Source organism: Mauremys reevesii, linkage group 10 (genome assembly GCF_016161935.1).
Source record: "Mauremys reevesii isolate NIE-2019 linkage group 10, ASM1616193v1, whole genome shotgun sequence".
In the NCBI taxonomy this organism is placed as follows: domain Eukaryota; kingdom Metazoa; phylum Chordata; order Testudines; family Geoemydidae; genus Mauremys; species Mauremys reevesii.
In genome coordinates this window covers 22,333,894-22,348,909 of record NC_052632.1, presented here as the reverse complement: position 1 = coordinate 22,348,909, position 15,016 = coordinate 22,333,894, and the positions used below count along the sequence as shown (strand labels likewise).

At 46.4% G+C, this 15,016-nt stretch overlaps 1 long non-coding RNA gene across 1 annotated transcript; it reads left to right on the top strand.

Annotated features, from left to right (window-relative positions):
* Nucleotides 1-513: 513 nt before the first annotated feature.
* On the top strand, nucleotides 514-7,928 carry LOC120374030. Its single transcript, XR_005585853.1, has 3 exons — nucleotides 514-533; nucleotides 7,075-7,241; nucleotides 7,853-7,928. It is a non-coding gene; the product is annotated as an uncharacterized LOC120374030 (long non-coding RNA).
* Nucleotides 7,929-15,016: the final 7,088 nt, after the last annotated feature.

The following is a 15,016-nucleotide window of genomic DNA, read 5'->3' as shown; positions in this document are numbered from 1 at the left end:
AGCTTAGTTTTATTCAGCTTGTCATTCTGGCTGCACACTCTGATTGGGAGAAGGAATGTAGGTGATGCTATTAGGAGTTAAAATAAGTTTGGGGGGCAGGGAGGAGTGTGGATCCCCTTCTTCTGCCTAAGAAGGCAAAGCTCCCTCTCTGTCCCCTTGCTGGGGTAAGCAGCTCTCTCCCACGGCCCTCCTCCTTCTTGGGGCTCCCCTCCTCTTTCAATCCACTTTAACCAGCTCTTATTACCAATAAGATGTTACTTATCCTTGTTTTCCATCTGGGGAAACTCAGGCAGACTGAAGTATATTGCTTCAGGTCACACTGGAAATTAATTGCAGAGTTGGGAAGAGAACGCAAGTCATCTGACATAGCCATTCTATGCATACTCTATGTGTAATACAATTTGCTAATAGTAATATTTTCCATGTAATGTTCTAAATCAAGTATTCTTTACCCTAGCGACTGGAACAGCTGTTCAGTAGCAATGCCAACATACCACAGCTATGGTGGGCACAATTCTGCAACCCGTACTCATGTAAGTAGTGCCACTGAAGGATTTTCAGGGTAAGGACCACAAGCAGGTCTGTACAAAAGTGGCATGACCCTACTCCCAACTGCAGGACCATAATACCTGTAAGTGCCCCTGGTATAGAGTTACTTGTAGTTAGGTACATTCAAGCGTGTAAGCAATTTTCCATCCTGGGGACCCTAAAGGGTGAAAGCATAAGTGGTGATCATTGTAAGAGGTGGATGTACAGGAAGGGACTTGAGTACCTTGTGCTAGGTAAACAAGACTTCAGCCTCCTCCTCAGAAGAAATTGCAGCACATGTTGAGCCAGGTAAACCATATGCTTTTTAAAATGTCTAGCTATGCATTTAGCTGCCCCTGTTTATCCAAGTGGTTGGAGCTATCCCAGTCTCTCTGGTAAGTGACCTTTCCCAATTTTTTTCTTTATAAGTTGACATTTAAGAAGGGGAAAAAGTCACCAGCCCAAGTTACCTTTTTTACAGCAATAAAGCCGCACCAATCAACAAAGCCAGGAAAGTCTAACTGGAGCCAACCCCCTTTCACAGCAGAATTTGTAAAGACAAAGTGTTAGCTTTAATTTCCTGGTTTGCTAGTTTTGCATCCCAACATGGGCTGGCCTACGGGAAGCTTCTATGGTTCCTGGTAGCTTGAATTACTGACTGGTACATGGAAAGGTAGGGTTCAGGCGGTTGCTGCTGTGAATCTCTCTGGGAAAAGACTCCTGAAAGTAATTAAGTAAAGAAGGGCAGCTGCTGGCAGCTGGAGCCACTCAGGCTGTTAGCTTATTACTGAAAACCAAATGCTGAAGAACCTTAAATCTTCCTTGAAGGGACTCTAAAGTGGGGCAGAAAGCGGAGCTCCATGCTTATTTTGAAAAGGCCTCAGACAGCTGTGGTAAATATTTTACTGTAAGTTCAGGAGGGGAGTAAGGTTAATTCTTATGCCTCCCAGCCTCAGAACTAGACACACAGAATTCCCCAGCTTCAGATACTTTTGCTACTCTTTTCCCAGACACATTTATTTAAGAAAACCTCCCTTTCCAGGCCAGCCTTAGGCATGCGTGAAATGTGAGACCACACAGGGCCCAGTTGTCAACGTGCACCCAATATCTCCCCTACTAACATGCCCACCACAGTCCTTCCCCCTTGAAAGTTAATCTGAGGGGCTCATCCTCTAAATTCTCAGGTGCCAAGTGTATCCTCACTTTCTGGTAGCTGGTCAGACCCTTCGGAGAGCAATGAGCACTGGGCAGAAATGAGAAGCGCTCTGAATCCCCCACCGTCTGCGTCCCTCCCTCCAATGACAAACCTCCATGCTTTAACCCAGCTGTCAAACCCTCCCATTCCCAGATGTGCTCTCTGGGATGTGGCCATCTGCCTGAGGCCCTGCTGCACATCTCGCTGTGCAAAACACCCCCACAACCCACCCCTCAAGGGCTGGCCCCACATGTTTTGCTCATATTTGTGTTGTTTTGCTGCAGATGGTGAGTGGAATCACAAACAGCAGCTGGACTGATATGTGGGACTCTCCCTCCCTCAATTCCCCTGCCCGCCCCCACAGTTCTTTGCTTCTTTCTCCCCTTCTCTCTCCTTTGTATTAAAACAAGAGATGGGAGCCCCGCAGGGGCCCTATATCTGAACTCCTGCATTTTGAACCCTGGGATCCAGATCTGAACTTTGCAACTTGGCCCCATCTGTGATTTTTATAACCAATGCTTAAAACTGAAGCCAAATACAAGCAAATGCAAAAGTAACAACCTGGAGCTGATTTGCCTGGGAGCTGAGGCTAATGGCCTGAGTGAAGAGCTGGGGTTAAATGTATGCAGGCCTATTGAAAAAGCGTAGATGTGTGAGCCAAGTTTTTATTGTGCTAGGCGCTCTGTATGCAGCTTGTGTCTTTTGATTTGAATTTTCCCACTTTGGATTGAACTCTTTGCACAAAATGTGCACAAGCGTGGGGTTTGGTTTGGTTTTGTTCACTTGGTCTCGTGTGCAAAACTTGCCTGCTCCATTTGAAAGTGTCAATTGATCCGTGTCCTATCTTGCTTTCTCTGCTAAGCACAATAGGGGATTGTGTCAGAAAAGACATTCATTAGCCAGATACCAGAGCCTAAGGATCTGAAATTGTATTTAGCAGGCCAATGCTCAAACCACTGAGCTATCCCTCCCCCCACCCCCCGATTACGTGTACTAAAGGGCCATGAGGCTGTATAGAAGTGTATTGCAGTGTTTCAAACAATGCTTTGTTACCATGCATACCCATGCCACACAGTGGTATAGTTCCTGGTATGGCCAGATATGAAATTTGATTACTGTTAACAAATTTTCTTAAAGTGACCTGTGTATCAACTTTATCATGGTATGTGGCAACCAGTCATTGCTTCCTCAAGTGGTGCAGGTCACCCTCATTTTACCTGTACGGGGACACTCTCCTTATTCCAATTGTCCCCCAAGATAAATACTACTTAAGCCAGTCCAATTGTGGAACAGAACAGGACAATTTCTTTAGGACAACAATTACATTATACTTATGTAGCACCATTTTCCCCGGAGGATACAGAAACTCTTCACAAACTAAATTAAATTTATAGCTCATAGATCATCTAGTATGATGTAAAATCTCTGTAACGAACATGGAACCTGGAAATCCTCCCACCTCTGCAAAGGACTTGGAGGGAGTATGGCTGAGCCCCTCATTGATCTTCATGGGGAAGCAGGCTTCTCCAGTTCTCCCAGCCCATGCGGTCATTTCAAGATAAGCCCTCTACCTTCCCACACGAGCCACAGATACCTTCTGCCAGCTGGGGGTCTGCCTCGAGCCCACTGCTGTATGTGGCAGTGGGGCCAGGAATGCTCTTCCAGTCCTGCTGCTAGTGCAGGCTTTACTTTATTCTGGAACTGAGCACTTGGTGCACTCTGGGCATGTCAGACCCAGAGTAAGGGGAATTTCCACAGCTGATGAGTGGGATGATACTGATGGATTTTGGAGGAGACTGGGTTATGTTGCTGACCCTACCAATGACTCTGTAAGGAGCCCGTCTGTAAGGGTACGTCTCTATTGTAACAGGGTTTGATTGCCACTTGTGTAGACAAACCTGAGCTAGTTTTAATCTAGCTAGCTCAGGTAATGGAGTCGTATAGCTGTGGCAGTACAGGCTTCAGCATGGGCTAGTCACCTATGTAATTACTCAGGGCTCCAGCCGGGCTTGTGCAAACCATGATGAAGCCTGGGCTGCCATGACGTCACTGCTACCAGCATCCGAGCTAGCGTGGGTCTGTCTAAACAACCTGCAATTACACTTGTGATTGCAGTGCATACCTTCCCTAACGCTAAGAATACTAACAAGAAATGCCCAAGCTATTGTGCTATGAGAGTGATATCTCTGTGTGTGTGTGTGTGTGTGTGTGTGAGAGAGAGAGAGAGAATATTCGTGAATTATGGCAATTCCTGGGCCTTCTCTGCATGGAATCTTCACTTTATTTTTAATGTTCAGACTGTCATATTTAATATTTGGTTTAGATGAGCTCATGTTATTTAGATTCTTGGAAGTTGCAAGGCCAGTGCACTAATCCACTGCACAGGGCTGTACGTTTGTAGACTTCCTGTCCACCTTCCGAGAATGTCAGCATTGGAGAGTATGTTGCTATTTTAATCCCAGGAATTTCAGTATAGGATTTCACTTGTGTTGAGCATGATAACCTTTCTCATCACAATGAGCCTACTGGACAAGACGGGCGGGTGTAGCACGCTTCCTGTGTACTCGCGTGAAACCCATTCAAACTGTTCTACATGGAAAAAATGAGAAGTGAGTTTAAAAATATCAACTCAATTGTTAATGGCTCCTGCAGAGAAGGGGTGGGGAGAGATCTGTAACCTACAGAGAGTACTCAGATACAATAGGGGAACATGTTTTCACCAGGGAAATGTCCAGTGTAAATAATGTGGTGATGGGAAAAGCTTACTAACGTTCACTAGTCTTTTCTTCTTCCCCTCAGCACTATATGCCTCTGAGTGGAGGCTGGGGTGTGGAATTGGCTTCTTTTCAGCCCTGGGTTTCGGGACTTTCAGCCACAGTCTCCACTCCCTCCTGTACCAATATATGGGCTCGGGAGGGGGCCAAGTGAGAGAGTCCCAAAATTTACCATGAAAAGTCTGCATGTGGCAAACGGTGCTCTGCTAGCCCTGAGATAACGTGCTCTTTGGTGGCCCAGACATGGAAACTACCACACGGCTTGCCAACCCTTTGGGGGAAAGGGACTATCTGCCCCTACGGTTACAGAGGGTAATGAGGTGACAGGGAGAAAGGGTGAGAGTTTGAGAGAGATTTCCTGGGGTGGAGGGGGATAGAAAGGTGCAATTGTGGTGGTCCTCTTCCCTGTCCCCACCCCCAAACAAAATAACCTAGATGTGGGGCTCTGACAGTCCTGAAACAGCTCTGCCTTTTCCAACCAATAATCACATTTACTGGGTGTTTCTAATTCAGTTATTTCTACCCTTGTTGAGCCCCTTTCTCTGTAGGATTCCTCAGCTCCTGTTCCCCTTTATCTAGGGTCAGGAGCTGAGTGAGACAAACCTACCATGGGTCTCGTTTTTGATTTTCAAGTCATTAAAGAGCTCCTGACAGAGCCCTATTGACATCTTACTATTCTCTTTCCTTCTCCTCAGGATAGTTTGCAATTGTGCCTTCAGTATTGTCTTCTTGAGAAACTTCCAGCTCTCCTCAACTCTTTTATCCCTTAGATTTTCTCCCCAAGGGACTTTACCTACCAGTTCTCTGAGTGTGTTGAAATCGGCTTTTTTGAAGCTCATTGTCCTTATTCTGCTGCTCTCACTCCTTCCTTGCCTTGGAACCATGGATTCTATCATTTCATGGTTGCTTTCACCCCATTGCCTTCCACCTTCAGATTCGCAATCAATTCCTGTAGTCTAAAATGCCTGCTCCCCAGTTACTTCCTCCACTTTCTGAAACAAAAAGCTGCCCCAATATAGTCCAAGAACTTATTGGAAATTTTGTGCTTTGCCATATTACTTTTCCAACAGATGTCTGAGTAATTAAGGTCCCTCAGTTCTTGTGTTTTGGATATTTCTGCTCTTTGTTCTAGAAATGCCTCACCCACCTCATCTTCCTGATTTTGTGGTCAAGAGAAGCCACTACCCTACCATGAAGTTGCTCTTATTTTTTCGCCCTTTTATCTTTACCCAGACACTTTCAACTAGTCTGCCTCCCGGACATCAGAACAAGTGTCGATATTTTTGATGTATAATGCAACACCTCCTCCCTTTTATTCCCTGCCTGTCCTTCCTGAACAAGCTATATCCCTCTATGCCAATATTCCAGTCACCAAATTTATCCCACCATGTTTTTGTGATGCCAATTAAGTCTTAATTTAGCTTATGTACTAATATTTCTAGTTCTTTCCTACTTATTGCCCATATGCCTTACATTTGTGTATAGACCTCTAAGATGTTGAGCAGATTTGCCCATTGATTTCCCTCTCGTTGCTCCTATGACCCTATTGTAATTTTCCATGTCCCCCTTAACATCTAGCCCTCAGTTAAAGATGCCTTGTTTTATGCTTACATGTGGGCTTTTGTCACATGCCCCCTCGGAACCTAGTTCAAAGCCCTCCTCATTAGGTTGGTGAGTTGGTACACAAAGATGCTTTTCTCCTTCTTGGACCCCATCTCTTCCCAGCTTCCTGGAATGGCATCCCATGGTCAAGGAAGCTGAAGCCCTTCCATTGATGCTGCCATGAATCCATCTCCAGGATGCATGTGTCCCTGTCTGGTCCTTTATCCAGCTGCCTCCTCCTTCTCAATCATTGAGGTCTGCTCCTTACCTTTATCCTCGCTCCCAGAGCCCTGTGATCCCTGCTGATCTGCTCAGGGTCCTACCTGTCAGTATTATTAGTGCCCATGTTGATGAGCTGCATGGGGTAGTGGTCAGAGGGATGGATGGGTCTCAGCAACCTTTCCATAACATCTTGGATGTGGGCCCCAAGAAGGCAGCACAGTTCCCAGGACATCATGTCAGGTTGGCAGATAGATACCTCAGTCCTCCACAGAAGAGTCCCTTACTATCAACACCCTATGGCGCCTCCTCTTGGGTGCACAAGCTGTGAGCCTCCTAGCCTTGGGTACAGCTGCCTCCTCCTTCTCAATCACTGGGATCTGCTCCTTACCACCTGTTTCCAGTACAGCATACTGGTTATTGACCACAATGGGTGGGGGACCTGAATGGGGGGGTGGAGCACTGGTTGCTAGCCACCTCTGGCAGTAGACAGTCTCCTGCCCATAGAGCAGCCAGTTCTCCTCATTTCTCTGGGGACGCTGTAGTTGTGTGTGTTTGTGTGGGGGGGTCACAGCCATGCAAAGTGCAAATCAACATTTGTGGATCTCAGACTGGGAAGGCCCCCTTACTGCAGCTGACATTCATTCTCATTGTAAATTCTCTGTAATGCAAGTCTACAATCATAATACCCATGAGTTCTATTTGTAGGCCTGAAGTATGACAAAGGAGATAAGCATAATTTTCCCCTTTTTACAGATGCAGAAACTAAGGCACAGGATGGTGCAGTGATTTGTCGAAGGTCACTCAGTAAACCAGTGACAGAGCACAGAATAGAATCCAGTTCTCCTGGGTCCCAATCCAGTGATCTGTCCATTAGGCCATGCTTCCTGCTGGGGTACTGCTTGTGTCCAGCCCTGTAACATGTGAGCAATGGGATGGGATAGGAGTGATGCAATTCACCACTAACCATTGCAGAATGGGACCACAGGAGTTTAACTCACTCAGATTAAACACTATATGGATTGTCACTTATTTCCACTTTGATGAAATGTTATAGACTGTAGAAAATTAGAAAGCAGTTGTTGAACTTTGTCCTGAACTCTAAAAGACCCGTCTAGAGGAAAGTTGAAAACAAGCTGTAAGAAATGAGGGAGGTTTCCAGATCTGGATACTTTGCTGAGATTTCAAAGTCTAAAAGGAGAACAGAACTTTACCACATGAGAAGCCAAACCCCAATTGAAATCTAAAGTCCCTTGTTCAATCTATGCAGAGCTGACAGCACATGCTTTTCTTATACCTAATTTTATTGTGTTGGCAGAAGTCAAATATGGGTGTGGGAAGAACACTGATACCCTCATATTAAGAAGCTTTTCCCTTCTTTTCCTTGGGCAGCCTCTATTTGTCTGATGTATTTTGTATGACAATATTTTAATTATACTCTTATAATTTATTACAAAGCATTTTAAAGGATCTTGAGTGCCTTGGCCATAGAGGAGAGAGAGTTTTATAAAATAAAATCATCATTTTTTTTCAGATGTTACCAGAAGAAATGCTGATTAAAGGTGTCTTTTGTTCAGTACACGATTTAAAAGGTGACTCTAAAACCTGCCTTTGTCATTCATGCAACTGAAGCCTGTTTATAAAACAATGACTGTGGGCTTCTATTTATTGTTGCGGTTACATTATGTTCAGAGCTGCTAGAAATGAAAATCCAAAATGTAACTCCTCTGTGTGCAGTTTGCTTTAATTAGAATGAAATCCTGATGAATCATGAGTTCTGCCTGCCTCAGAGGTGCATGAAGAATCCAGCTTTGGCAGCAAACAGCCAGGTACAGCAAGTACTACAGTTTACTAGTTGTACTTGCCATCTGCTGCAAAGACTTGTTTTTTGTCCTGGAGTCACATGCTAGCTTGTGATCTGATCATGAGATGCAAGGGATAACCTTCCAATATTTATTTTTTTGCATCTGGAGTTTTAAAGGCAGAGCAAGAGAAGGAAAGCAGAAAAGAACTGGCACTTGACTATTTTAGTTAGTTTTTTTTTTTTAAAGCAAAAACTATCTCCTGCCTCATCCCCGCCTCCCACTGCCCCACCACCCTTTGCTGCACTTTGGATAGGGGGAGAAAGCCACTAATAGCTATTGAGAGCAAGCTGTGGGCCATGGTTAATTGTGTTTAAAAGATATAATGTGCTTGAAAACCTGGAGAGGTTTGGGTTCAAATGTAATGGATGGCCATACCATTCAGGAGAGCTGCAGAAACTGACCTCCTCCTCCTTCCACTTGCTCCCTAGGAATGGAGTTCTGGCTTCCCTGATCTTCTGGGCCAGCTGCAAGAAGCAGCCAGCATACGAAGTCATAGCTACTGGCCAAAGAGGAGAAGAGAGAGATCCACTCAATTTGGAGCAGACAGTGTTCCAACCCTTGCTTTGTTCATGAACCTCAGAATGAAGGGGAAGCCAGGTGAACACTGGAGCCATCCTCTGGAATGAGCTGACCCCTGCTGGCCAGGGCCCATACAGCACCAGCAGGGGTGAGTCAAACCCATTTTCCATCTGTGTTTCCATGTAGCTGTATGCGGCAGCTTTGCTAATGACAGCACAAAATGAATGAAATCCCACTAGAAGTTACCACCCATTACACTGAAATGGAATTGTCCCAGCCCAGCAGCATGCAGGGAACAGTCTGCTCTCACTGACCCATAGCACACTTATCCTCAGATAGGCAGTTCCCTGAACTCTGGGTGTCTGACTTTTGCAATGATCTTACAACCTGCAAACTCCTGCACCCTGGTGGGCTACAATGCCTGCCTGCCAGCCAGCCAGAGTGAGGAGGAGTCGCATGCTCACCACCGTTATAACCATACTGTCCCCTCACAAATAGTTCTGCTTTGACAGGCTCCTTTGCTCAGAATGGTCACGCTGTCTGCCAGCCACACAGCTACTTCCCTCACCCCTCAGATGACTAAGCACATGCCCAGAAGGCACCTAGAAAGGAAGGTGAAAAAACCTGACAGCAAAAGACAGGGATTATTCTGTGTCATTCACTCTGCACAGTAAACATGATGTGAAGGTGCCACACAGGTACAGTGGAGTCCAAGTAACACTGTTTACTGAATACGTGCTCTGTGCAAGGTCTATCTACCTGTATGTGCTGGCTGGGTTCTGGCAGCTTCTAAAACATAGAACAGAGTGAGCACTACTAGACTGCTCACAAGCAATTTAAAAGGATACTGTCTATTCCTATACATTGCAGCTGTGAAAAGGACCCAGCTTAAAATATCCTTGGAACTCAATGTCTTCCTTCAGGCTCAGTGTGTTGAAATCAATGGGCAGTTTGCTACTGATGTTAGTAAGAGTAGGCTCAAGCTCTTAGAATCATAGAAGATTAGGGTTGGAAGAGACCTCAGGAGGTCACTTAGTCCAACCCCCTGCTCAAAGCAGGACCAATCCTCAACTAAATCATCCCAGCCAGGGCTTTGTCAAGCTGGGCCTTAAAAACCTCTAAGGATGGAGATTCCACCACCTCCCTAAGTAACCCATTCCAGTGCTTCACCACCCTCCTAGTGAAATAGTGTTTCCTAATATCCAACCTAGACCTCCCCCACTGCAACTTGAGACCATTGCTCCTTGTTCTCTCATCTGCCACGACGGAGCTCGGCTGTTCTCTATCCTCTTTGGAACCCCACATCAGGTAGTTGAAGGCTGCTATCAAATCCCCCCTCACTCTTCTCTTCTGCAGACTAAACAAGCCCAGTTCCCTTAGTCTCTCCTCATAAGTCATGTGCCCCAGCCCCCTGATCATTTTCATTGCCTTCCACTGGACTCTCTCCAATATGTCCACATCCTTTCTGTAGTGGGGAGCCCACTACAGATGCAATATTCCAGATGTGGCCTCACCAGTGCCGAATAGAGGAGAATAATCACTTCCCACGATCTGCTGGCAATGCTCCTACTAATGCAGCCTAATATGCTGTTAGTCTTCTTGGCAACAAGGGCGCACTGCTGACTCATATCCAGCTTCTCATCTGCTATAATCCCTAGGTCCTTTTCTGCAGAACTTCTGCTTAGCCAGTCGGTCCCTAGCCTATAGCAGTGCCTGGGATTCTTTCATTCTAAGTGCAGGACTCTGCACTTGTCCTTGTTGAGCCGCCTCAGATTTCTTTTTGCCCAATCCTCCAATTTGTCTAGGTCACTCTGGACCCTATCCCTACCCTTCAGCATATCTACCTCTCCCCCCAGCTTAGTGTCATCAGCAAACTTGCTGAGGGTGAAATCCATCTGATCTTCCAGATCATTAATAAATATGTTGAACAAAACCGGCCCCAGGACCAGCCTCTGGGGTACTCCACTTGATACCGGCTACCAACTAGACAATGAGCTGTCAATCTATACCCGTTGAGCCCAACAATCTAGCCAGCTTTCTATCCACCGTATAGTCCATTCATCAATCCATAGGTTTTTAACTTGCTGGTAAGAATACTGTGGGAGACTGTATCAAAAGCTTTGCTAAATTCAAGCTCTATCTCATCCACTGCTTTCCCCATATCCCCAGAGCCAGTTATCTCATCATAGAAGGCAATCAGGTTGGTCAGGCATGACTTGACCTTGGTGAATCCATATTGACTGTTCCCGATCACCTTCCTCTCCTCCAAGTGCTTCACAATGGTTTCCTTGAGGACCTGCTCCATGATTTTTCCAGGGACTGAGGTGAGGCTGACCGGTCTGTAGTTCCCTGGGTTATCCTCCTTCCCTTTTAAAAAGATGGGCACTATATTTGCCTTTTTCCAATCGTCTGGGACCTCCCCCGATTGCCACGAGTTTTAAAACATAATGGCCAATGGCTCTGCAATCACATCAGCCAATTCTCTCAGAACCCTTGGATGCATTAGATCTGGACCCATGGACTTGTGCATGTCCAGCTTTTCTAAATAGTCCTTAACCTGTTCTTTCACCACTGAGGGCTGTTCACCTCCTCCCCATACTGTGTTGCCCAGGACAGCAGTGTGGGAGCTGACCTTGTCTGTGAAGACTGAGGCAAAAAAAGCATTAAGTACTTCAGCTTTTTCCACATCATCTGTCACTAGGTTGCCTCCCCCGTTCATTAAGGGTCCCATGCGTTCCCTGACCTTTTTCTTGTTGCTAACATATCTGTAGAAACCCTTCTTGTTACCCTCCACATCCCTTGCTAGCTGCAACTCCAGTTGTGTTTTGGCCTTCCTGATTACACCCCTACATGCTCAAGCAATATTTTTATACTCCTCAGTAGCCATCTGTCCAAGTTTCCACTTCTTGTAAGCTTCCTTTTTGTGGTTAATCTCACTGAAGATTTTGCTGTTAAGCCAAGCTAGTCACCTGCCATATTTTCTATTTTTTCTGCACATCGGAATGCTTTGTTCCTATGCCTTCAATAAGGCTTCTTTAAAATACAGCCAGCTCTCCTGGACTCCTAATATGAGGGGGAAGTCTCCCAGGGGATCCTGCCCATTAGTTTCCTAAGGACGTCAAAGTCTGCTTTTCTGAAGTCCAGGGTCTGTATTTTGCTACTCTCCTTTCTTCCTTTTGTGAGGATCCTGAACTCAACCATCTCATGGTCACTACTGCCCAGGTTGCCACCCACTTCTACTTCCCCAACCAAGTCTTCCCTGTTTGTAAGCAGCTGGTCAAGAGGAGAATGGCCCCTGGTTGGTTCCTCCTGTAGTTGTACCAGGAAGTTGACCCCAACACTCTCCAAAAACTTCCTGGATTGTCTGTGCACTGCTGTATTGCTCTCCCAGATGTCAGGTGATTGAAGTCCCCCATTAGAACCAGAGCCTGTATTCTGGAAACTTCAGTTAATTGTCCAAAGAGAGCCTCATCTACCTCATCCTCCTGGTCCAGTGGTCTATAGCACATGCCCATCACGACATCACCCTTGTTGCTCTAGCTTCTAAACTTAACCCAAAGACTCTCAACAGGCTTTTCTCCAGTTTCATACTGGAGCTCTGAGCAATCATACTGCTCTCTTACACACAGTGCAATTCCTCCATCTTTCCTCCCCTGCCTGTCCTTCCTGAACAGTTTATACCCATCCATGACAGTGCTCCAGTCATGTGAGCTACACCACCAAGTCTCTGTTACTCCAGTCACGGTTCCTTGACTGTGCCAGAACTTCCAATTCTTCCTGCTTGTTTCCCAGGCTTCTTGCGTTCATGTTCATGCACCTGAGATAACTAGCCGATTGCCCTGCTTTCGCAGTGTGAATCAGGAGGCTTGCACTGTTGCACCTTCCTCCTTATGTTTGCTCCCAGTATCTCACTTCCCCACTTACCTCAGGACTTGGGTCGCCCTCCTCACTAGGTTAGCAAGCCTGTCTGCGAAGACACTCTTCCCTCTCTTCGTTAGGTGGATCCCATCTCTTCCTAGCAATCCTTCTTGCTCTCATTGCTCTTCCCTGAACCCCACAGTGCTTTCAAAGGGCCACCAAGGCTCCCTGCCCTGCTAACTCTTGGGCATGAGAGTATTCCCTGTGCAGAGCCTCTCCTTCAGCAAAATAGATGGAAGCCAGGTGGGGAGAGGCTGGCAAGGCAGGGGGGAGGGGCAAGCTGCTAAGCATGGTGAAGGCGACTGTGGGATGTCTTTGCACAGGCAGACGAGAGCGTAAGGGTTTGTGTGTGCACCTCGGCATGGCTGTACAGAGCCTGGTAGTTTCTTTCCTCTTTAATTTAAAATGTGAATATTTGAATTAAAGCTTTCAGTATAGTAACAGTTTTGAGCTTAATAATCTCCTGATCCCATTAACGAGGCAGATGGTTATTTGCTAGATGCACTTCAGGAGATGGCTGCAATCGTATAAACCGGAATCCCCCTGAAATAAAATTCCCTTGAAATCAAAAGGGGACTTTTTTATTTCATTCCTTCACTTTTCTGCTTTGATTCCGTTCTACCAACTTCCCCAGCTCAAAAACCCCCACAAACCCCCCAACGACTTGAGAACGTAAATACTCTCTCACGAGTGAGAGAACAGAGCATGTCGTTCACCCTGTATGTTGAACCCGGTCAGAGCCTTGCCTCCCCAAGGCAGACATCTATGTTTAAAAGAGCAGTTGGCAGAGCACAGGGCACACACCGGGGCCAGTCGGGTGTGAAAAGCCAGCGTGCAAACAGTGGCTGGTCCGAGACAGGCTGGAAATCTGGCCCTGAATGTTTCTGGAACTAAATAACTTTCATCGGGAACATAAACTACAGTGACGGTCATAATCCCTGTGTGAGCCATGTTTAAAAAAACACTCCTCGGGAGAAAAGAGATTCTTGCAATGAAGCAAATGGGTAAGCGTGAGGCTCTGCAGTGTATTTCTGCTCCATGGACCATACTGACACCGAGACAATTTATAGGTAGCAAAATGATCTTTTTTTGGTCCATTGCTGGTCACCTAGCGATAGAGAAGGCAGAAACTAGATCAGCTGTTTCTATGAATGTGGATTATTTCTCAGAAATCAACTAGTGAAGGCAATTATCTGTCTAACATGCTTTGACAAGTCCCGCCACAGCCATCACCACAGCTATTTCTGTGCTCAAAGTAAAGAGCCTGCTGCAAGGCTTTCCAGTAAAATGTGCACTCGGGTCCAGATTAGAAACAGGCCAGTGGAGGCTGGCAATTAGACGGCTGAATTTCCTCTGCCGAGGAGGGGAAAACATACATAGGGGTTGTGTAAACATCAGCTAGTCCCTCGGTAAGTGCTGCATTGCAAATGACACTGCTCTGCTGAGTGAGGAGGCGCTGGAATGGCAGAGGCGTGTCCTGCGGTGTACTTTCTCCTCCTGCCAGCCCTCCTTAGCTCTGGCACAGAGCACAGCTGGGGCACACGCGTTCTTTGAATGTGGGACTGCAGTGTGAAAATGGACTAACCCTGAGCGCTGGCAGTTGAGAAGGTGAAGGGCTAGTTACTAAATGGCCGTAAATAATTGCGCTGCTTTTCACTGCTATGGCAACTTCCAGCAGAAGATCTTTTGCTTTTGAAAGAATGGACCAGCTGCTGCCCCCTGAATGCATGTGCATAGGGACGCTTCCATCCATGTTTCTCCTCCTCTAGCGGGTAAGAGGTGGGCCTAGCGCCATCCCCTCTATCCCTCGCTACATGGTATTGGGCCTAGCACAGTGGAGTCCTGGTCCATGACTAGGGCTCCTAGGTCCTATTGTAAAACAAAAACATAACAATGATAATTAACAGTTCTCTCCATGGGGCTGGGTAGTGGAGAGGAGCAAGACTTGGTCCCCTCCTCAGCAGCACCTGCTCAGAAGTTTGCAATGGATTTGTTTGCCTGCATGGGTATAACATATAGGCAGCAGCTGAAATGACTCAGTCCACTGCAATCCACTGAATCCATGACAGTCCACTGAAAGGCTTAGGGAAAAGGTCACATCCCTCTCATAGCACGGCTTCAGCCTGGCTAGAGGAGCAGACATATCACCGCATTGGTTTACATTTCACTCATCATTTGAAGTTTGTTTTCCACAAGCATGAGGGTGAGAGACCTAATTCCTGTTGTTGATTTGTTTTTTAAATGACAGCTTAGATTCCAGAGCACAAAAGGGCAGCCTCAGTTCACTGGCCCATCATGAATCAACCCAATTCGCCCCAACTCCCTTGCCATGGCTCTGGCTCTAAGGACAGCGTGTCACTCACTGAGTCTCCAGCATAATCCCTTGGCATTCCTTG